Here is a 23,595-nt window from a genome sequence, read left to right on the forward strand (position 1 = left end):
GTGCGCGCGCCGGGCTGCTGCGGCTGAGATCTCCGTGACCCGACCGGATCCAGAAGCGGGACCCGGCGGGATCAGGTGAGTATAGGGGGCTGTAGCGGGGGGTCGGGAGCCTGTCAGCCCGGCACGGGGGTGACAGGTTCCCTTTAAAGGTATACTTAAATGGGCTGTCCCATGACAAAAACAACAGACATGTTGTAAATGTAGCTTTTTTTTTTAAATGAAATGTCTATGTTTAAGTCAACTTTTACTGTATGTCACAAAATGGGACCAGCACACCAAATTAAAGTCAATATACTTTATTAATCTCAAAATGGGAAAAATACATATGTACACAACACCATCCTGCAATTAAAAACAATTAAAAAGATCCCAAGAGAAGGACTGTTATGGTGTAACAAGCCCCAAGGACTTCAACCTGGCTCATTTGCCACAAACCATTACCATGATAAGACAGAATATAATATAATATATAGCCACTTGGCGTCTTTCTTCCTATTCTTATCAAACTGCAGTCCATGCGCTGTCTGTGCTGATATTTTGAGAACTTGACAGGTGCAGGTGACAATAGCGCATGAGGTAGTAGACTCTCAATCTGAATCGTGTAGTATGAACACTATACAGTGGTTGCCTTGGTTTAAGAGTAACTTGGTTTATAAGCGTTTTGGTTTAAGAGCTCACAGTTTTTGAAAATTGTGACTTGGTTTAGGAACATTGCTTTGGTTTAGAAGCTCCCTGTACTGCGTGGGAGCACGAGTGGAAGAGGGGCATGGTCTGCATAGCGGACTGACCCAGGAAGTCTCCCTCACCCTCCAAATCATGGCAGATCCACTTCAGGCTGGGGCTTACATCAGGGAACAGGACTGTGGGGGTAATCTCTGCATAGCTGTAACCCCTCTCTCCCCAGAGAGTGCTGCATTTATGTGCCCACATATTCCCTGCTCATTCCTTCATGCTCCCTGCAGTCTCTGTCAACCCTTGTGTTTCCCTTCTTCTCCATTACTGCACAGTAACTTATAATATCACATATTCTGCTCTTTCTGAATGTTTGTTTAATCTGTTTTACATGTTATTCAGAAAAATAAATCATTGTTTTTGGGGTGTGAAACCAATTGTCTGTTTTTCTATGATTTCTTATGGGAAAATTTGCTTTGGTTTAAGAGTGGATTTAAATTACAAGCACGGCCCTGCTCGTAATCCAAGGCACCACTATATATAATTACTCAATGCTACATGAGATATGAAGAGAAGGGTTTTTTTTTTCTTAATTCTGCCATTTTAGAATATGTAGTTGAAAATAAACCCAAATTAAAGCCACTGTAAAAGTTGTCCAATTAAATACAGAAAATAAGTTGGTTTTTAACACATTCTTTACTTACAAAAATCTTTGTAATATTTTTGAGCATGCTATACAGTGTGTTCTATATAAATCATTGTGGGCTTCCAATTGAAAAGATATAAATACATTCTAAATAAACTTTAAGGTTATGTAATCTTGGGACAGAAGCATTTTGCCTACCTCCACCGCATGCTTTGGAACACTGGGACCAGCTTTTTAGTGCCCATTCGTAAGAATCCATCTCCTCCAATAGAACGTTATTGTTACCAATCATTGGTAAAAGGTCTTCATGAATTATGTATTTGTATGTTAGGCTGCTTTTTAGCTCCTCTTCCTGAGGCACAACCTTGAAGGTAACAAGACATTGTCATTTTCAAGAACATACAGTACCGTATCTGAATTAATAAATGCAGTCATTCCAGTTTCATCACAAAAATTTGCTATTTTATAATCCCAAAAACCTAACTACCAACCTGCCTTTTCCACCTTTGAGGACAAACGAAAAATTGTACAGATTATGAGAGGCTCTCAAGAAATTCTCCAGATTGTTTATATATGTAATATCATGTACAGATATAGATTTAGTAAACATGAGATATATTTAATATTTTATGATCTTTACTGTTTATATCTATTTACAAACTCCGTCTGCACATGACATTACATATATAAACAATTTGAAGAATTTCTTGAGAGCCTATAATAAGTGTCCAAAAAAGAGAAATGCCATAATGCAAAAATATCTTTTTAACTTTTTTCTTTACTAAATCTTCTTCATCCTATCCTTTGTAAAAATAAATACTCTTAGAAGCCCCAAGATAAGATTTTGGGAATTTATCATTGTGCTTTCTAGGCACAGGCAGCAAAAGTCACAACATTTTTCCATAAACCCCATGAATGAGAATTAGGCCATTCCTCACTCATGCCAGGTGGATGGGAGGGGGCACAGCTACATCCAGAGGGGCTTGGCCTCCACACATGCAATATTTATCACAATTTAGGCCTGCATGCAGGTCCACTCCACTGTTCAGCCAATCACAGAGCTAACTGGGGGAGCTGACTGTCTGTCATTCGGAGCTGGCAGAAAAGGAGTACAGCTGACCCAGAGGATGATGGCAGTCCCTCCAGTGCCCTGTGTCTCTCAGTGTCCCCCTGCCATCATCCTCTCCAGCAACCACAGCCTGCACAGCTCTGGGAGTCGGGTCGTGACATCACCATGTTATCCAGGAAGTGAAGCCTTGATGCAGTAGTAAGTGCAGGGAAAAAAAGCACTTTACTTAATAAGTGTATATTGGTTTTTTGCATAACTTTTGGGGGGCAAAACAATACTTTAATTAAAAAAAAATTGCCAGGTTTCTCCTTTAAATAATGTCAGTGGCTCAATGACACAATGCCTTCCTGTTAGGTCCATTTTACTAAGTATTCTCTACCAGTGTGACTATGTACAAGGTATTAAAGGCAAACATAAGCTTGTGGAGTAATAAGGTGAGCAAAAAATATCTTAATGTAGAAATAAAGTGAATATTTACAATGAGAAATGTTTCTTACCAAGACCACAATGGGCTCATGCAATGGCCCAGTGGTTTTCACAGTTTTCTTTCCATCTTCAACCGTGTATTCCCACTCCAAACCCATTTCTATAAACGTTCTTGATTTATTATCTTTGCCTTTAACATTCAGAATGAAGTTTCCACTCACTTGGTTTTTAATGGCTGTAACAATACCATACAATGAAACACATGAACATTATTAACTTTAACATTAAACACTTTGAAGTCAACTGTACGGGATATATAACATTTTTTTCTGGCTTTTCCAGCAAGGGCACAGCTGGATGTATAAGACCATACAACCAATGCAGGGTCATGAAGCACACTGACCTTTTCTGGAAAACAAAATATTGTTCTTGAAATGCACCTTCAACTATGAATGTTTCATTTTTAGGACCATAATTGTACACTTATTTGTGTTTTAACACACTCTAGTGGCAGCTGCAGGCTGGCATTTTTTTTTTTAAATATTTTTTACCACTATGTCTATGAGAAGGAAACCAGAAGATTTAGAGATCTGTAAAAATAAAAATAAAACAGGGCTCCAAATCCTATAAACATTTAGGCTATGTTCACATGTCGTATGAGACCGGCCGTTCCGTGACCCCGGCCGGATCATTGCGGCTGGTACTTCAGCGCGCGACCACATCAGAGCTTCCCTCTGCACACTATGAAGCAAGCGGCCGGAGCTGTTCGCTTCATAGTGTGAACTGACAGGGTTTCCTATACGCTCCAGCCGGGATCCCCTGCGGACCCGCAAATAACGGACATGTCAGTTTTCTGCGGCCGCAAATGAATTGTGGCCGCAGAAAACTGACATGTCAGTTATTTGCGGGTCCGCACGGGATCCCGGCCGGAGCGTATGCGATGTGTATACGCTCCGGCCAGGATCCCATTAAAACTAATGCATTGTTCCACCCTGCAAAAACTACGGTCGTTGTTGCCATCGGCAAGAACGGCCGTAGTTTTACGTAGTGTGAACATAGCCTTACAGTTATTTATATAAATGGTTGTTTTGCATCTAGCGCCTCTACATATACTCTGCTAATATATGCATATACAAGTATGACACTATATAAATTAGCAAAAAGAGAAAAAGAGATACAGCTCACCAGTCCTTCAGGGGTAGCAGCAACAGATTGAGTGCAAAAGCGGGTGCTCGAACTCCAGGGCGTTGGCCAGACGCCATAAGCTAGACTTCAGCAAGAGGAGAAGGGGGATTTGGAAGTCGGCACTCTGGGACGTAGTGGATAAAATATAACTTTTATTCGTACATTAAAATCCCATGGTGGGCAAACAAGGTCCTTGTTTACCCACCATGGGATTTTAATGTACGAATAAAAGTTATATTTTATCCACTACGTCCCGGAGTGCCGACTTCCAAATCCCCCTTCTCCTCTTGCTGAAGACTATATAAATTACTTTTTCCGCAGTAGGTTATTCATTGGGATTCCACTTTTCAGCGCTAGAGTAGTAATGTCTTCAATAAGGATCTGATTGGATCTGTGCTGGAAGCACATCCTGGCCGGCACAACGACTTCTACCAGCTGTGGCGTTCCACATATGTAGAGGGACTAGATGCAAAACAACTAGTCATATATATGTACAATTTCTTGGGATGTACGGGATCCTTCCTGAACAGCATCAAAAGCAGCGATATACAGACTACCTTATAAGTGCCGTGTATAACTGCAATAATCCCTAAAGGGATTGTGAGATTTGAGCATTTACAGTTATTTGCTGGACAATGCCACACCACAAAGGCTTCAGCAGTGATCCTACAGAAGCAATTGTTTCTACCTATTAATTTGGTAAAGGATATAAGGCCTTTTTCACTTTAGTGTACCTATCGTTATAACTTTCAAAATCTAAATCAACAGTAGATTTTTGCAATATACAGTAGATTGCAAGTTGTCAATATACATTCAGATGGCCTGTGTTTCCCAGCCCATCTAAACGCTCACAAAAGGAAGGCAATTATGTAATTGACAGACATATTGAACCGTGACTCTCTGTACTGGCTGGAATTCTTGTGTTTAGTCTCGTTTTTTTAACCAGCACAAGTCAAAAAATCTGCCTTCAGGAGACTGGACCTGGATTTCTGGTAAGTTCAGCTTTGTTTTACAGCATGAAAACAAAAAAAAAATAATGAATGTATATTGCAAACTTGCTTTATATCAAATCTACTTTTGATTAAGATTTTGAAAACTATAACAACAGTGACACTTTAAGGCCATCAAGATTATTCACAAGTGGAAAACCTCTTTTCAAAAAGAACATGGCAGCATGGCTCAGCTTTGCAAAGGTGCATATGAACAGATCACAGTTTTCTGGAACAATGTCCTTTGGACAGACAGGACCAATGTGGAGACATTTATCCACAATGCACAGTGCCTTGTTTAGTAAACAAACAAGCCAAGCAAAGCATACAGCACAAAGAACTCTTATGATTTGTCATGTACTGTGGGGAAAGGGTGATAATTTTGGCTAGCCACAGATAGTGGGCAATCATTGACTAGACCATAAACTAATATACATACCAATTTTTTTTTAAATCATATTGTTAGTTAAATGTATAGCCATCTATCTAACAGCTAAAACTTTCATGCAGTTATCATGCAACAAGACAATGATCCCAAGCACAGCAGCCAATCTAGAACAGTCAAAGTTAAGAAGTTAACCCAATTGAAATGCTTAAAGGGGTATTCACATTACCTAAACTTTTGTTAGGTGATAGAGAATGGAAAAGTAAGAAAAAGAAGTAATGCTTTGTATTAGCAAAAACATTTTGGAAATCAGCCTTAGGGCTGCATCCAACTTCTTCAGTCACCGGTAACTAAATACCAAGAGTTTGGGTTTGGAACATACTCAAAGTTCACTCATGTATGCGATTGGTTTATTAACTTACAAGGTTTGGGGCATCCTAGGGACCAAAATTGTTCCATTGCTCCCACTTTTACCCCTTCCGTTTTAGAATTTGAAAAGATAAGCTTCTGTTTTTAAATGTTTGAAAGATTTACATCAAAACATAAATGTAATGTTAGGAAATGTATCACTATGGCTTACACAAATAGAGAATTTATAATTTGTAAGTAATTAGATCCTCTTACCAAGGTTGTTGGAAGACACTTCTGTTTCTTCTATTTGTATGTGCCTGGCTCCTGCTGGAATCTCAAACATTTTTAAAACACCAGCTGCAATAAATAGAAAGATACTTGATGTAGCCTGGACTAAAGTAGACATAACTGTATGAACTGTGAGGATATACAAAGTTACTGCACAGTCGTCACTTGAAAGGGAACCTGTCAGGTGGATTGAACCTATTAAACCAGTCAGACCACAATATTATTCTTATGTAAAGAACATCTTTCCTATCACGTCTTTATAGTCCAAATGACAGAAAAACACCATATATTATGGCAAATGTGTTATGCAAATTACTTATGTGTAGACATTGGGGCTGGGACCAGGCAGAAGGTAGTTACAGCACTTTACCTGTACAAGTCTCTGGTGCAGCATGGAATAACCTCTTTAAAGAGATTCTCAACCTAAACAAAATTCTACAAAAATGTGTTTAGAGATCAAAAAAGTTTTGCTGTAGAATGTCTTTCAGCTTACTGGACAGTGCCAAGTCATATAATCTTAGTAATCTAGTTACTTTGATGGTGCTGCCTGACAGCCCAAATTGAAAAGCTGTAGCTATAGGCACCTGTTCTATTATTACTGTTTCCCATGTTTTAATATAATGCATACATTTCCAACCACAGAGCCCTAGTATAATTCTGTCTCAACCAGCCACATAGCCCTAATTGCTAATTATGTTCCATGTTGTGTAGAACACAATAATGTTACATTAACTGGGACACAGTTATCATTCTTAGCCCCATGAACTCTACTCCACCTCCCTTTCAGTATACTATCACAAAATTCTAACAGAAAACTGCTAAAATAAATTTGCTTACCAGACTGTTTTGGCGATTTGACTAGTGTTCCCTTTACAGTTCGACAATGAGAATTATCGCCTCCACAAACCCCACACTTATCGTCTTCCTTCAGTGAGCCAATTTCCTTGTCACATCCAAAGTTCTGTAATATAAGGTAAAAAAAGACAAGAGCCCTCTGTTACAGGAATCCGGTAAGATAAAGGACGGTTACAGAATCCTTGTAAATAGCCCTGATGGAAATTACTTCATTTTACTTTACTCTACCTGTTCTTCAGTTCAAGGTATTTTATTTATTTTTTCTCTTGCTAGAATGTGCAAAACATAAGAAAGTGGAGGTGGATATATCAGTACTACAAATATCAAAGTTATCAGCTGCATTTAAATGCTGCTTTTCCCCCATACCTGGAGGTCTAGTGAGGGATCTCCCCCCAGCAATACGATCGCGGAGGAGCAGTCCCTCAAAAAGACACTAATCACTGAACTCAAGGAGAACAGTAAAAAAAAACAATGGAGAACTCATTTAAGAGTCTCCACTGATTGCCCCCTACAAAATTTAAATATGCAAAAAAGGGGTCAGTGAAGCCCCAGTTGCGAGTCTCAAAACACGGGAATAGCCAGATATCCCTCTCTACAGAGAAGGAAGCCTGTTGCCAAGGGGTGCCTCCAAGTGGGGAAAACACCAAACCACCCTGATACGTAGTCCCTCAGGTCCTCGCTCTGTTGCGAGCTTTGGAACCTAAATAGGGAAACACCAGGGTGGCCCCTGTAAGTAAAAGTCTAACTCTGTGGTGAGTGTAATGACATAAGACAAGGGTTACCAAGGCTAAGCATCCATCCACAGACAGCCGTTTGGGGGTATTTGCCCCTCGTTAGTGTGGAGCAGGATTCTGGCTATCAGGGATAATGAAAAATTGACCAACAAAACACACCAATCACTTAACTCAAGGAGAACAGTGAAAAAAAACAATGGAGTACTCATTTAAGAGTCTCCACTGATTGACCCTACAAAATCCCTCCATCTGGTCCAGCCAGGGGTATGCGCCATAATGGCGCTAATCCTAACTCACCAATGTATTGTTCTCGGCTGCAGCAGGTGAGAGCAATAGATTGCCAATGTCAAAAAGTCTGTAACCTCTTTTTTCCAATTTTATAAATAAAAATAAATAAATAAACATATTTGGTATCTCTGCATGCGTAATTGCCCGAATTATTAAATTATCACATTTCTGATATCGCACGATAAATGGTGTAAGCGCAAAAAAATCTAAAGTGCAAAACTGCACATTTTTGGCCACATCAAATTCAGAAAAATTTCACCAAAAAGGTCACATATATGCAAACAAGGTACCGATAGAAAGAACACATCATGGTGCAAAAAATGACAGCATATTTTATGCAAAAATTGAGCGGGCATTGCAAAGTACAATTAGTGGCGCAAAAAATAAGGGCTCATGTGAATCTCCAGGTGAAAAAATGCAACTGCTATGGCCTTTTAAGCACATGGAGGAAAAAACAAAAGCGCAAAAATTTAAATTGGCCCTTGGTCTTCAAAGGGTTAATAATCATGATCATTTTAAACAGCAATCATTTTTCTTCACCTAATAAAGATGTTGTGTGAACATAGCCTGTGGCTGTGAAATAATGTATAAAAAAACTGCTGTTTTTCTTATCTAATTATGTGCTACCTTATAATCTAATGTTTGTATGGTCACAAACTGTAAAAAAAACATTTATTTAACGTATACACAGACAACTGTTATCTCATAGACTTTAATGTAGCAATTAGATAAAAAAAAAACCTCTGTCTTTCATTTACTTTACAGCAGTATTTTGCTTTTATTTTACTGTGTGTGAACCTACCTAAGACTTCAGAAAATGTACTTACATGACATATCTATACAGTAGATAACAAGATATTTGATAAGTATGTCACTGATTGTTACCCGTTCTCAGAATTTAAATGAGTATTCCTATCTGGGAGTGAGGGCTCTTTAGCCCACTCTGGCTTCCTTGTGAGAGTGGTTCTGGACACCAAAAGCAGTAAAGCCGTTTTAACGAGTTTACGTAAGTCCTCTTGACTTTAATACAAAAAGTGTGGCACCACAAGTTGCCCTGTTTCCAGTACTTATGGAGTTATATAAGCAGTATAGCTCACAGTTTATGCAACGTTTTTTAGGGTACAAACCCACTTGACGTATTCGCTGCGTGAATCAGTCTTAAAAATAAGCAGGCAAAACGCAGGTTGGCTTTATACAATTGTTCTGCGTTAAAATACGCAATTGCGTATTTTTGAAGCGTGAAGCTACATGCGTTTTCCACACAGGTTGTTAACAACTGATGCTTTGCTAACAACAAGCTACACGCTTCAAAAATACGCAATTGCGTATTTTAATGCAGAACAATTATATAAAGCCAACCTGCGTTTTGCCTGCTTATTTTTAAGACTGATTCACGCAGCAAATACGTCAAGTGGGTTTGTACCCTTAAAATCAAAATGGGAGTTACAAAAATTGCATAAAACAGCTGGCTCTACTTTTATTGGCTTTACCTCCAAACAGGTCAGAGGGGCTGGGGAGCCCTCATGCTGGAGTAAGGTCCAGATCCCAGAGGTAGGACCAAAATCTAGGGACTTTATTGGCAAATTATGTGTATATGCCATAAATGAAAAAAAAAAAAAACCTTTAATGCTATTAGTGATCATTTAGAGTTATAGATAGGAATTATCTATTCAATCTTATTTAAAACTATTGTAATATTTAAAGGGATCGACAAGCCGTCTTTTGAAATGCTTTTAACCCCTTAGGGACCAAGCCTGTTTGGGCCTTAATGACCAGGCTCATTTTTCAAAATCTGACCTGTCTCACTTTATGTGCTTATAGCTCAGTGATGCTTTAACGTATGCTAGCGATTCTGAGATTGTTTTTTCGTAACATATGGTACTTTATGTTAGTGGCAAAATTTAGTCACTGTCTTGTGTGTTTTTTGTGAAAAACATCAAAATATAATGAAAAATTTGAAAATTTTGCACTTTACGAACTTTGAAATTCTTTGCTTCTAAAAAAAAAGGCACATGACAAAAATTTGTTAGTAAGTCACATTATCAATATGTCCTCTTTATTCTGGCTTCATTTCGTAAAAATATTTCACTTTTTTAGGGTGTTACGGGGCTTAGAAATGTATCAGCAAATTATCAAATTTTCATGAAATTTCCAAAACTGATTTTTTTAGGGACCAGTTATTTTTTAAGTTGATTTAGGAGGCTTGTATACTGGAAACCCCCATAAGTGACCCCATTTTGGAAACTAGACACCTTAAAGAATTCATCTAGGGGTATAATGAGCATTTTAACCCTACAGGGGCTGGAGGAAAGTATTCACAATTAGGCCGGAAAAAAATGGAAAATGCACCCCAAATTTTGTAACGCAGGTTCTCCTGAGTACAATAGTACCCCATATGTGGGCGTAAACTACTGTATGGGCACACAGCAGACCTCAGAAGGAAGGGAGCGCCAATTAGCATTTCCAGTTCAGATTTTGCTGAAGAAATTTCTGAGTGCCAGGTGTGTTTGCAGAGCCCCTGTAGTGTCAGCAGAATAGAAACCCCCCAAAAGTCACCCGATTTTGGAAAGTACACCCATCAAAGAATACATCTTGGGGTGTGGTGACCATTTTGACCCCACAGGTATTAGAGGAAAGTATTCAAAAGAAGACAGTAAAAATGAAAAAATAGAATTTTTCCAATAATATGTTTGTTTAGTTTGAAATTTCTCAATTTCACAAGGAACAGGGGAGAAAACTCACCACAATATATGTAACGCAGGTACTCCTGAGTAGAACGATACCCCATATGTGGGCATAAACCACTGTGTGGGCACACAGCGGGGCTCAAAAGGGAAGGAGCGCCAATTAGCATTTCCAGTTCAGATTATGCTGAAGAAGTTTCTGAGCGGTCAGGTGCGTTTGCAGAGCCCCTGTAGTGTCAGCAGAATAGAACCCCCCCAAAAGTCACCCCATTTTGGAAAGTACACCCCTCAAAGAATACATCTTGGGGTGTGGTGACCATTTTGACCTCACAGGTATTAGAGGAAAGTATTCAAAAGAAGACAGTAAAAATGAAAAAATAGAATTTTTCCAATAATATGTTTGTTTAGTTTGAAATTTCTCAATTTCACGAGGAACAGGGGAGAAAACTCACCCCAATTTATGTAACGCAGGTTCTCCTGAGTAGAATAGTACCCCATACGTGGGCATAAACCACTGCATGGGCACACAACGGGGCTCAGAATGGAAGGAGCGCCAATTAGCATTTCCAGTTCAGATTTTTCTGAAGAAGTTTCTGAGCGCCAGGTGCGTTTGCAGAGCCCCTGTAGTGTCAGCAGAATAGAACCCCCCCAAAAGTCACCCCATTTTGGAAAGTGCACCCCTCAAAGAATTCATCTTGGGGTTTGGTGACCATTTTGACCCCACAGGTATTAGAGGAAAGTATTCAAAAGAAGACAGTAAAAATGAAAAAATAGAATTTTTCCAACAACATGTTTGTTTAGTTTTAAATTTCTCAATTTCACGAGAAACAGGGGAGAAAACTCACCCCAATATATGTATCGCAGTTTCTCCTGAGTAGAAAGATACCCCATATGTGGGCATAAACCACTGTATGGGCACACAGCGGGCCACAGAAGGAAGGGAGCGCCAAGCATTTTCAGTGCATGATTTTTCTGAAGAAGTTTCTGAGCGCCAGGTGTGTTTGCAGTGCCCCTGTAATGTCTACAGAATAGAACCCCCCCCCCCAAAGTCACCCCATTTTGGAAAGTACACCCCTCAAGGAATTCATATTGGAGTGTGGTGAGCATTTTTATTTAAAACTAGATCGTAAAAATGAAAAAAATAGAATTTTTTCAATAACATGTTTGTTTAGTTTGAAATTTCTCAATTTCACTAGAAACAGGGGAGAAAAAGCACCCCAAAATTTGTAACGGCGGTTCTCCTGAGTATAATGGTACCCCATATGTGGGCATAAACCACTGTATGGGCACACAGCAGGGCTCAGAAGAGAAGGAGTGTCATTTTAGTTACAGGCAATATGTGGGTGTTCACTGGTTATCTGGGGTGGTAATAGACAATCTCGGGGTGTTTACTGGCTATCTGAGGTGGCAACAGGCAATCTGGTGGGGTTATGGGCAATCTGGGGGTGGTTACGAGCAGTCTGTGCCAATCTGGGGTAGTTACTGTCAATCTGGGGTGGTCACAGGCAATCTGGGGTGGTTACGGGCAATCTGGAGTGTTTACTGGCTGTATGGGGTGGTTATGGGCAATCTTGGGGTGTTTACTGGCTATCTAGTGGTGGTTACTGGCTATCTGAGGTGGTGATGGGCAATCTGATGGTGTTCACTGACTATCTGGGGTGGTGACGGGCAATCTGGGGTGGTTGCGAGCAATCTGTGGTGGTTACAGGCAATTTGGGGTAGTTACAGGCAGTCTGTGGCAATCTGGGGTGGTTACGGGCTGTCTGGAATGGTTATGGGCTATCAGGGGGGATATGGGCAATCTGGGGAGATTACGGGCAATCTGGGGAGATTACGGGCATTCTGGGATGGTGACAGGCAATCTGGGGTGGTTATGGGCTTTCTGGGATGGTTATGGGCTGTCTGGGATGGTTATGGGCTGTCTGGGATGGTTATGGGCTGTCTGGGGTGGATACGGGCAATCTGGGGTGGATACGGACAATCTGGGGAGATTACAGGCAATCTAGGGTGGTTACAGGCAATCTAGGGTGGTTACGGGCAATCTGGGGTGGTTACGGGCAATCTGGGGTGGTTACGGGCAATCTGGGGTGGTGACGGGCAATCTTGGGTGGTTACGGGTAATCTGGGGTGGTTACAGGTAATCTGGGGTGGTTACAAGTAATCCGGGGTGGTTAAGGGTAATCCAGGGCACTTGATTTTGGTGACAGGCGTAAAAAAGTGCCAGCACCATTTGGAACAAGTGATCAGTGGTATATAGTATATACCGCTGATCACTTGTACTGGAACCACACCGGGTGGTCACCGATCATTGCCCCATGCTCTCCGCCACCTCCGGTGGTGGAGAGAATGAAGCTTTGATCATTTTTAGGAATCCATCACTGTGAACAGAGTCTGTTCACAGTGATGGCAGCGGCCATCTTGGATCAGATGGCCGCCCAGGGAGGGTAGGGTCAGTGGCCAGGTCACTAGGGTTAATTCTGGGGACAGGGGGGGGACATGTTCACGGTGAGAAGAGATGAAAGCGTTTAGCTGCACTGGCAATGTCTGTTACCGGCGGCCGCCGTTATACTGATAATAACGGCGATCGCTGGTGAGGGGACTTGCCGGGACTGACCCCACACTCTGCCCCAACCCCTCAGCGACCTCCGATAGCTGAGAGGAGTAGGCTGCGGGCATTACCGGTGCCGCTGCACTATTCTGCACCATTGCCATAAAGAGCTGATGGCAGCAGAATAGAGCCCATTAGTGATCGCCGTAAAAATCTGTATCGGCGGTCACTAATAACAAAATACATGTATTCTCTGGGTCGGTACAGTTACGGCGATACCACATTTGTATAGTTTTTTTAACTATTACCGCTTTGGCGCAATAGAAACTATCTTCCTAGCAAAAACCCACAAAAACTGTCCCTGCATTGCAAGATCCATAGCGTTCTTATCTTTTGCGCGACAGAGCTGGTTTTGGGCTTATTTTTGCGGGAAGACCTTTTTTTTTTTATTGATACCAAGTTTTATATGTATATGACTTTTTGATCTCTTTTATGACGTATTTTGTAAAGTGGATTGATAAAATACAGCTATTCTAGTACTGTTTTTTTTTTTTTTTTTACAGCGTGTGTCATGCGATATAATTATTGATATAGTTTTATAGATTGGGTCGTTACGGAGGTAACAATACCAAATATGTATAGGATTTGTGTTTTTGATCACTTTTATGTAATGTTTTATAGTGTATGGGGAATGTAATGCATCTTTATTATTGGGGGGGGCTGGGGGGGCTGTGTTGTGTTTGGTGCACACTTTTTTTCACTTTTTTTACTTTTACACTAGTGTACATTACTGTACACTAGTGTAAAATACTTAGATCATTGATACAATACATTGCAGTACCTGATATAATGCAATGTATTGTATCATGCCTCATGCTGACAGGCAATAGCCACAGCCACCCCTGTCTGCATCAGGCATCTCCATGGTGACCCCGGGGACCTTCATTAGGACCCCGGGATCACCATGGAGACATCGGGACCCCGGACGGCGCCGCGGGACATCGCGATCATGTAAGCGGACCTGCGGCGCCGTCCGGGATCCACCGGGACCCGTTAAATGCGCTGTCATGGTTTGACAGCGGCATTTAACGGGTTAAACTGCCCAGAGCGGAGAATCCTCCGCTCCGGGCAGTTACAGGAGGGTGTCAGCGGTCACACTGACCGCTGATCACCCGTCCTGCAGCCGCCGCCGGGTGGTAATTTATTCCGATACGCCCGCCGGTAAAAGGCGTACGCATCGGAATAAAGCCCATTAGTGGCCGCCGTGAAAAGGCAGCATGGCGGTCACTAAGGGGTTAAAGTAGAAACTAATGAGGCTATACTGGAGTGGCAAGGCAAGGTGATATCAGTGTGTATGCATTCTCAGACTTAGGGCCCTATTACACAGAAAAATAATCAGCCAATTATCTCTCCGTGTAGAGACGGCGATCAGCCGACGAAATGATCATCAGCTGATTGTTTCTTTAGGTCCAGACCCAAAATCATCGGCTTCTGACCGAGCATTGCTATATGAGCTGACAAGCCGCTCAGCCAATTACTGGCCGGAACCACAGCGGCTAGTCATTGGCTGAGCGGCCTGTCAGCTCAGAGAAGTTATAGTGTGGCGTGTCGGGAAGCAAGCAGAGGGCAGGAGAAGACCGGGAGCTTGAAGAGGTAATGTATGAACAGTTTAGGTTAAGGGCAGCACGGACATTGCTAACGATCTCCGTGCAGGCCTTGCTAAACAATCATCGAGCTGTGTAATAGGCTCAGTAAACGAACGCCGATCAAGCATATCGCCGGTAATTTACATTATTGATCGCCTGTCTAATAGGACCCTTAATGTTATGGATGATTCATTATTTTGGATGAGCACTTACCACACAATCTCCTCTGGCACAGACACTATAGGGATCTTTATAGCTACAACGGGTACCATCATGAACCACCTGATTCATAAAGACCACATCTCCTGTTTCTTTAGACTGGCATATAAGCTCACATTTCTGTGCATCTATGAGAAAGAACATTGGTGTCATAGGAAATTATGTATATTTGCAGCCTGCTTCTATACAGGATATACTGAGATATCCAGAGTTATGGTTTGTTTTAAAAGACTTCAGCTAGTTATACAATCATTTAAGAATGGTTGACTAATTTAAAGTGTAACTGTAGTTATAACTTTCAAAATGTAAATCAACAGCAGATGTGAAATAAGGCAAGTTTGCAATATACATTCATTATTTATTTATTTTTAGTTATCATGCTGTAAAAACATAGCTATACTTACCAGATATCCAGGCCCAGTCTCCGAAGGCAGCTTTTTTTAGTATTGTGCTGGTTTAAAAAAAAAAAAAGACTAAACACAAGAATTTTTGGGCCAGTACAGAGTCGGCTCAATGTGTCCATCAATCACATGACTGCCTTCTCTGTGAGCACTCAGATGACCTGGGAAACTCAGGACTTCCTGTGTTTAGACTCTTGAAAATAAAAAAGAGAGTCAGAACACAGGAAGCACTGTGTTTCCATAACTTAAAAAGAAAATAATAAATGTAAATTGCAAACTTGCTTTATTTCACATCTACTGTTGATTTAGATTTTAAAAGTCAAAACGACAGTGACATTTTAAAGGATATGGGAAAAAAAAAACATTTAACGCTATACTATACTATAGGAAATTACTGCGACCCCTAAAGATCAGACCATGCTGCTGTCAATCATCTCTGAGCAGGCAGCCCCATAGACTGCCTAGATGGAGATCACTGCAAGCTGGGGAGTGAAATGAACTACTGTGCACTTCTCCTGGCTTGTTCTTCTGATTTGTGGGGGACTAAGCAGACCCCCACTGATGTAAATCTTTGACATGTCCCTGAAAAATCTGCTGACCATTTAGTTTTTTGAGGGGAAATATAGTTTTATTCATTTACTTTTGTTTATACTTGCCAAGGGAAATAATAAGTCGTAATTTGACTTTTTTTCTTACCATCTTGGTGTTCATAGGGAAGCCATGTGTGCTTGGTGTTCTGGTGCGTGTAGTATGAGTTTCGCTGAGAACACTGCTGAGCTCGGAAATCCTCAAATGGTCCTCGACATTCTTCAGTGTTGCACATCTGATATCATAGGTGGGACCAGGGCAGTCACGCCCCCCATATGCTGGTCTGTACAACACAATATATAAGATACATTTTAGTGGCCCTCGGTTATGAGTACATTTATTATATGTACATAGTAACAAAAATAGGTAAATGTTACTTTACATTTGTTTATTTTTTTATGACAAAAGCATAGCCACACAAGAGGCCATTTGTGTTTGGTATTACAACATAGCTCCATTCACTTCAATGGAACTAAGTTGCAATACCACACTTTTTTCTGTAAGAGAACAGCTTGATTTTTCTAATCCTGGGATATCCCCTTTAAAAATGCTGTCCCACACTGTAAATTTATAGCATATCCCCAGGAAAGTTGATAAATATCTGATCTCTGGAGCCATCACAGCTAGACCTGTTGAAGACTATGCAACAGCTTCAGCTTATGTTGGAGGACTTATTTCATACAGACAGCAGGTGGCGCTGTGTTAAGTGTTAATGTGTTTCATATGCATTGCTCTGCTAGCCTTTATGTTCTCTCTGTTACTTTCTCTCTTGTATCATCCATGTTGTAAGAACACAGGTTAGGCATGTAATGGTTCCTGTGTGTCTCTAGTAAAGAACGCAATGAATATACTTCCACAAATGTCTGTGCTGATGATTCTACTCCAGATAGCTGTAATCTGCAACTTCTAGAGGTCCTCATCTCCTGCATACAAATAAGAAAGGGGTTTGACACATAAAGGAAAGGATTATCGCAATGGCGGGCAGCTCAGAGCTGAGATTGACAGTGGCCAGAATGAACAATGATAAGCATGAGCTATGGTGGAAATGTTGTTATCCAGGGATGACTTCCTGGAAGGTTATTACTACAAAGAGACCACAGATCAATTACCAGGAATGAGAAAAGAACAGACAGGCAAGCACCACCATAGGTCTGTTAGTGGAGAATGACTATCTGACTCATATAAGACATGAGAACACAGCAAAGGGTATGTGGGATGCATTTCAAAGGCTACATGGAAGATCCGGTTAAACAGCAAGATATTTCTGCTCAGAAAACTGTACAGAATGAGACTTAGCAAAGAAAAAGACATGCAAGAGCACATAAATGCAATGCTAGAAGTGGCTACACATCTGAGGACAGTGGGTGAAGAAATAAAAGACAGTCATATTGCAGCCATAATGTTTTGCAGTTTGCCTGACTCCTACAGTGCATTGATCAATGCATTGGAGACAAGACCTGAGGCAAGAGCTGACCCTAGAATTTGTAAAGACCCAGCTAATAGATGAATTTCATAGAAGAAAGGAACTTGTGCACAAATCCACAGACAATGATGCTGAAATAGCTCTTAAAGCAGCAGATACACGTTTTCAGAAAAAGGAAACTAGGGCATGTTTCTGATGCCACAAGCAGGGACTAGGGATGGTCCGAACCTGCCGAGGTTCGGGTTCGTATGAACCCAAACGCTTGGCATCAGATTCCCGCTGTCTGGCCGCTCCATGGAGCGGGCAGATCCAGCGGGAGTAACGCCTGGAAAACTGGGATACAGCCTATGGCTATGGCTGTATCCCAGTTTTCCAGGCGGTCCTCCCGCTGGATCCGCCCGCTGCACGGTGCGGGCAGACAGCGGGAATCATTACCGAGGGTGCGGGTTCGTACCATCCCTAACAGGGACACATAAAGAATATTGCACAATATGGAAGGCAGAACAGCAAAAACAAAATCCAAAAGGGGACTTAACAAAAAGATCAAATCTACTATATCCCACCCAAATGTTGCAAAGCTGGTGTATTGATTTGGGTACAAGTCACATGAAAAGCAATAAGAAACTTCTTTAAAAGAGCTTGACATAACCAAAAAGGAAATGAATCAAATGATCTATCTTGCAGATGAAACCAGCATAAATGCAGAAGGAATTGGACATGGAATCTTAGTGTGCCCAAGTAAAAATGGAGACAACTATGTAACTATGTAACAATTTAGCCATACCAATGCAGGATGTACTATATGTTCCCAGTCTAGAAGATGGACTATTGTCCGGGAATTACTGTCAAATTCCAAGGTGATAAGTGTGCTATCCTGTATTAAAAGCAGGTAATAGCCAGTGCCAAATAAATGAGCACTTACATAACCTCAACATGGTGATGAACAGGTAAAACTATGCAGACGTGGACACAATAGGGGACATTTATGAAGTCCAGCGTTTTTTTAACGCCGGGCTAACAAATGTCCCCGGAGCTCAGGGGATTTATGTAGAGGCGCACTGCCTCTACATAAATCCCGTATACACGAATAATCTGAAACCTCAGAGCTGGCGTAGTTTCAGTATAATTTTCCCCCCGGAAAAAGGATAAATGCGGCGCATGCAGAGGCTGCGCCCCCTCTGTGTGCTGCCGAACCCCCCGCAACACCCCCCCCCCGTAACAGATGTCATTAGCTGTCTGGCCTCGCCCTTAGTGCAATGACTGGTGTTTGCACATTATTCTAGTTTGGGATTACTAATTGGCCTTTGGGTGTGGCTTAATTGAAAAGTCCATTGAATTTAATAGTAAAAATGGAGAAAGAACGGTGAAAAAGAAAAACTGTGTGTGAAAAACTAAGGAAAAACATCCGCTGTTTGCAAAAGACATCCGAAAATAATGGTCATGTCATTATTTTGAAGTCCGCGGCAATAACGTCCGTCATTCAATACATTGTGCGCATTGGACGTCCGTCTTTCCACTGAATTCAATGTATTGCACTGCAGTCAGTTAAATTGCGGCAATAATGATTTGAAATGGCAAAATCTTTTCTCTATTTTTGACGTTGTGGGAACATAGTCAAAAACAGAATCCTAGTCCTCAAAACAGAGAGTTACTAATGCTAGCAGTGTCACTTTTGCTGAAGGATGGTGTGATGACTACACCAGAATCAAGAACTGAAGAGAAAAGTGGCTGTGATCATACTACCACTGCATCCTCTGAACAAACAAGTCAATACAAACCCAAATTCCATGAGTGAGATAACCTGACCAATCTCAGATACAGAACCAAGGTGTTCAACTGGAGTAAACAAAAGTAAATCACCGGTACATCTCTCATACAAGGCAGGTACAGTTAATGTTTCATGAAGCCCCATCCTGGTAAGAAATGTCACAGCTTTCCGGACAGGGAAGCCAGTAAATGGATAAAGGCAGCATAGGAATAAATTAATCTTTGCATGGCACAAAACCTGGATGCTGACAGAAACTGTCAACAAGAATTGGATATTGGCTGTAAATTGACTTTTTTTAGGTTAATACAATGCTGAAGGCAGCATTTTAAGGTACAAAGTAAGACTTGTTACCAGGGGATCTCACAAAAATATGGTGAAGACTATGAAAGAGACCCAGGATTCAAAGATGAGCAAAGACCCAGACCTAGTATCAAACTTAAAGGGAACCTATAACCCCCCAGGCGGTACAGATCCTGGCCGACCCCTTACTGCAGACCCCATATACATACTGCTTCCACGAAGTCCTGCCTCGTGCGATATCCCCGTCCGAAGCCGTGCGCGTGCTCCCAGAGATGAGTCAGAAGCCTATACACAATGACGCTTCAGTCATTCTCTATGAGTGTCGGACTCATCTCTGGTAGTGTGCGCAAAGCTTCGGAACGGGGATATCGCGTCGGGGGACCGGTTCCAGGAGCGGGACTTCGTGGGAGCGGTAAGTATATGGGTCTGCACTGGGGGGTCCGCCGGGCTCTGCCCTGGCACGAGGAGGGGGGGGAATGCCCGCTTATTAGATAATTGAAGGCAGCTGTCAAAGATGACAGCTGCCTCCGATTACCGGATTCAGCCGTTCCCTGGTGTCTAGTGGGGAGATCGCTCCCCCGGGACGTTGTCCCGGAGGGCGATCTCCGTTACAGAAGCTGGCCGGGGACCGCTCCAAGATGCGCCATCCCCGGCTCGGCACTCGTTTGTTTTCGGCTGCAGCAGCCGAAGCAAACGAGTGCCGATCTCATTGATCTTTGCTGTATAAGTATAACAGCAAAGATCTCAATAGAGATCAAGTGTATATACTAGAAGTCCCCCCAGGGGGGCTTCTAGTATAATTGTAAAAAAATAAAATAAAGTGTTGTCAATAAAAAGCCCCCTTCCTAATAAAGTCTGATTCCCCCCCTTTTCCCAGGTTATAAATAAAGGTAATAAATAAATAAATAAATAAACATGTTTGGTATGACCGCATGCGTATCGCCCGAACTATTAATTAATCACATTCCGATCTCGCACGGTAAATGGCGTAAGCGCAAATATCCCAAGTGCAAAATTGCGCATTTTTGGTTGCATCAAATCCAGAGAAATTGTAATAAAAGCGATCAAAAAGTCGCATATGCACATCAAGGTACCAATATAAAGAACACATCATGGCACAAAAAAATGCACCTCAAACAGCCCATAGACCAAAGTATAAAAGCGCTATAAGGCTCGATTCACACGTTGTAACAGTGCGGCTGTACTTTGCGGCTGTAATTGTGCGGCGGTATTTTTGATGGTTCGTGTGTATGCTGGGAAGTATAGATGATTGCGGCTGCACAGTGCACACTATGTATGAATCTACGGCCCTATCGTAAACTGGACCCGTAAAAAATGAACAAGACCATTGTTTTGCGGCTGAATATGCGGCCGTGGATTGACAGGCGGTCCGTACGGAGTACTTAAAAATAGCCGGCAATGATGCGAATGCCGATGCCTCTAATAGTTAATATATTAAATTAATCAAACACATTTTCTTGTAATCAAGACACTTTCGTTGATCAATAATTTATTTCTAACGAATCATCATTTTGCAATTAAATATACTGTTAAAATAAATAGATATATAAATAAATGTATATTTATCTATAATTTATTTTTTGACAGTATATTGAATTGCACAATGATGGATTCGTTAGAAATAAATTATTGACCAACGAAACTGTATTTTATTCAACGAAAATGTGTTTTTTAATTAAATATTAATTAGTACAGGAAGCTCTATAAGCCGTAATTCATATGCCGGCAAAAGAGCATTCTGTACTAATCATCACTTTACTTTAATGAAAAACATCAAATGGTTTCTTCTAATTATGTGTGACAATAACATTATTAGAAGAAACATTTAGAATTATATGTGCGCTCAGCTGATTGGCGTTCGGCTGAGCGCACATATAATAAGCCGGTCCGCAGTACAGTGACTTCATTGTGCTGCGGACCAGCGAAGAGGGACACATCGGGGTGAGTATAGAGCTCTCCCCACCCCCTCCCCGGCACCGCACCCCTCCCAGCAAGGAAGGGGGGGTCACTTAACCCCTTCCTTGCTGGGATGGTGCAGTCTGACATCAGTCTGGCCCCCAGGGGGTTTAAGGGGGATGCAATACATCCTCCCTTAACCCCTTGGGGGTCAGACTGTAAGCAGCGATCTGTAAAGATGCTGCATACTGTAAGGAGCCACAACACCGCTCACAATGAATGGGTGTTGTGCTCCTGTTTGTGTGTTTTTGTGTGTTTCTCCCTTGTTTGTTTTTCAGATATCGGTATCCTGGGGATTACGTCGGATTCCATGGACTACGTCGAATGACCAGCGTTTTTTTAATGTTTTTTTTAATAAAATGGTCAATGAGGGGTGTGGGGGTGTTTTTATTTGAATAAAAAAAATTTGTAAACCTTGTGTCTTGTCTTTATTTCTTTACTTTATTAGACTTAGTAGTGGAAGCCGTCTAATAGACGGAATCCATTACTAAGTCGGGGCCTAGTGTTAGCCGGTAATAAAATGGCTAACACTAACCCCCTATTATTACCCCAGTACCCAATGCCACCAGGGGTACTGGGAAGAGCCGGGTGGCCAGTGGTCCCGGAGCGTCAAAATTGGCGCTCCTGGACCGGGCGGCAGCAGGCTGGTAAGATTTAGGCTGGGGAGGGCCTAAACCAATGGCTCTTCCCACCCTGGTGTTACCAGGCTGCTGTCGTTTGGTTTTTAACCCGGCTGGTTCTAAAAATAGGGGGGACCCTATGCGTTTTTTTTTTAAATAATAAATAATTAAAAAAAAACACATAGGGTCCCCCCTATTTTTATAACCAGCCGGGTTAAAAACCAAACGACAGCAGCCCTGGTAACACCAGGGTGGGAAGAGCCTTGGTTTAGGCCCTCCCCAGCCTAAATCTTACCAGCCTGCTGCCGCCCGGTCCAGGAGCGCCAATTTTGACGCTCCGGGACCACTGGCACCCGGCTCTTCCAGTACCCCTGGTGGCATTGGGTACTGGGGTAATAATAGGGGGTTAGTGTTAGCCATTTTATACCGGCTAACACTAGGCCCCGACTTAGTAATGGATTCCGTCTATTAGACGGCTTCCACTACTAAGTCTATAAAGTAAAGAAATAAAGACAAGACACAAGTTTACAAATTTTTTTATTCAAATAAAAACACCCCACACCCCTCATTGACCATTTTATTAAAAAAAAAACATTAAAAAAAACGCTGGTCATCGACGTAGTCCACGGAATCCGACGTAATCCCCAGGATACCGATATCTGAAAAACAAAAAGGGAGAAACACACAAAAAACACACAAACAGGAGCACAACACCCATCATTGTGAGCGGTGTTGTGCTCCTTACAGTATGCAGCATCTTTACAGATCGCTGCTTACAGTCTGACCCCCAAGGGGTTAAGGGAGGATGTATTGCATCCCCCTTAACCCCCTGGGGGCCAGACTGATGTCAGACTGCACCCATCCCAGCAAGGAAGGGGTTAAGTGACCCCCCCTTCCTTGCTGGGAGGGGTGCAGTGCCGGGAGGGGGTGGGGAGAGCTCTATACTCACCCCGATGTGTCCTCTTCGCTGGTCCGCAGCACAATGAAGTCACTGTACTGCGGACCGGCTTATTATATGTGCGCTCAGCCGAACAGCCAATCAGCTGAGCGCACATATAATTCTAAATGTTTCTTCTAATAATGTTATTGTCACAACATAATAGAAAAACATTTGATGTTTTCATTAAAGTAAAGTGATGATTAGTACAGAATGCTCTTTTGCCGGCATATGAATTAACGGCTTATAGAGCTTCCTGTACTAATTAATATTTAATTAAAAAAACACATTTTCGTTGAAATAAATACAGTTTCGTTGGTCAATAATTTTATTTCTAACGAATCCATCATTGTGCAATTCAATATACTGTCAAAAAATAAATATATAGATAAATATACATTTATTATATATCTATTTATTTTAACAGTATATTTAATTGCAAAATGATGGTTCGTTAGAAATAAATTATTGATCAACGAAAGTGTCTTGATTACAAAGAAAATGTGTTTGATTAATTTAATATATTAACTATTAGAGGCATCGGCATTCGCATCATTGCCGGCTATTTTTGAAGTACTCCGTACGGACCGCCTGTC

General features: G+C 41.6%; 1 pseudogene; it reads right to left on the bottom strand.

The window, feature by feature from the left end:
• LOC138800054 (A disintegrin and metalloproteinase with thrombospondin motifs 14-like) overlaps nucleotides 1-23,595 on the bottom strand; it is a 41,393-nt pseudogene that overhangs the window by 16,931 nt on the left and 867 nt on the right.

Source organism: Dendropsophus ebraccatus, chromosome 8 (assembly GCF_027789765.1).
Source record: "Dendropsophus ebraccatus isolate aDenEbr1 chromosome 8, aDenEbr1.pat, whole genome shotgun sequence".
Taxonomy (NCBI): domain Eukaryota; kingdom Metazoa; phylum Chordata; class Amphibia; order Anura; family Hylidae; genus Dendropsophus; species Dendropsophus ebraccatus.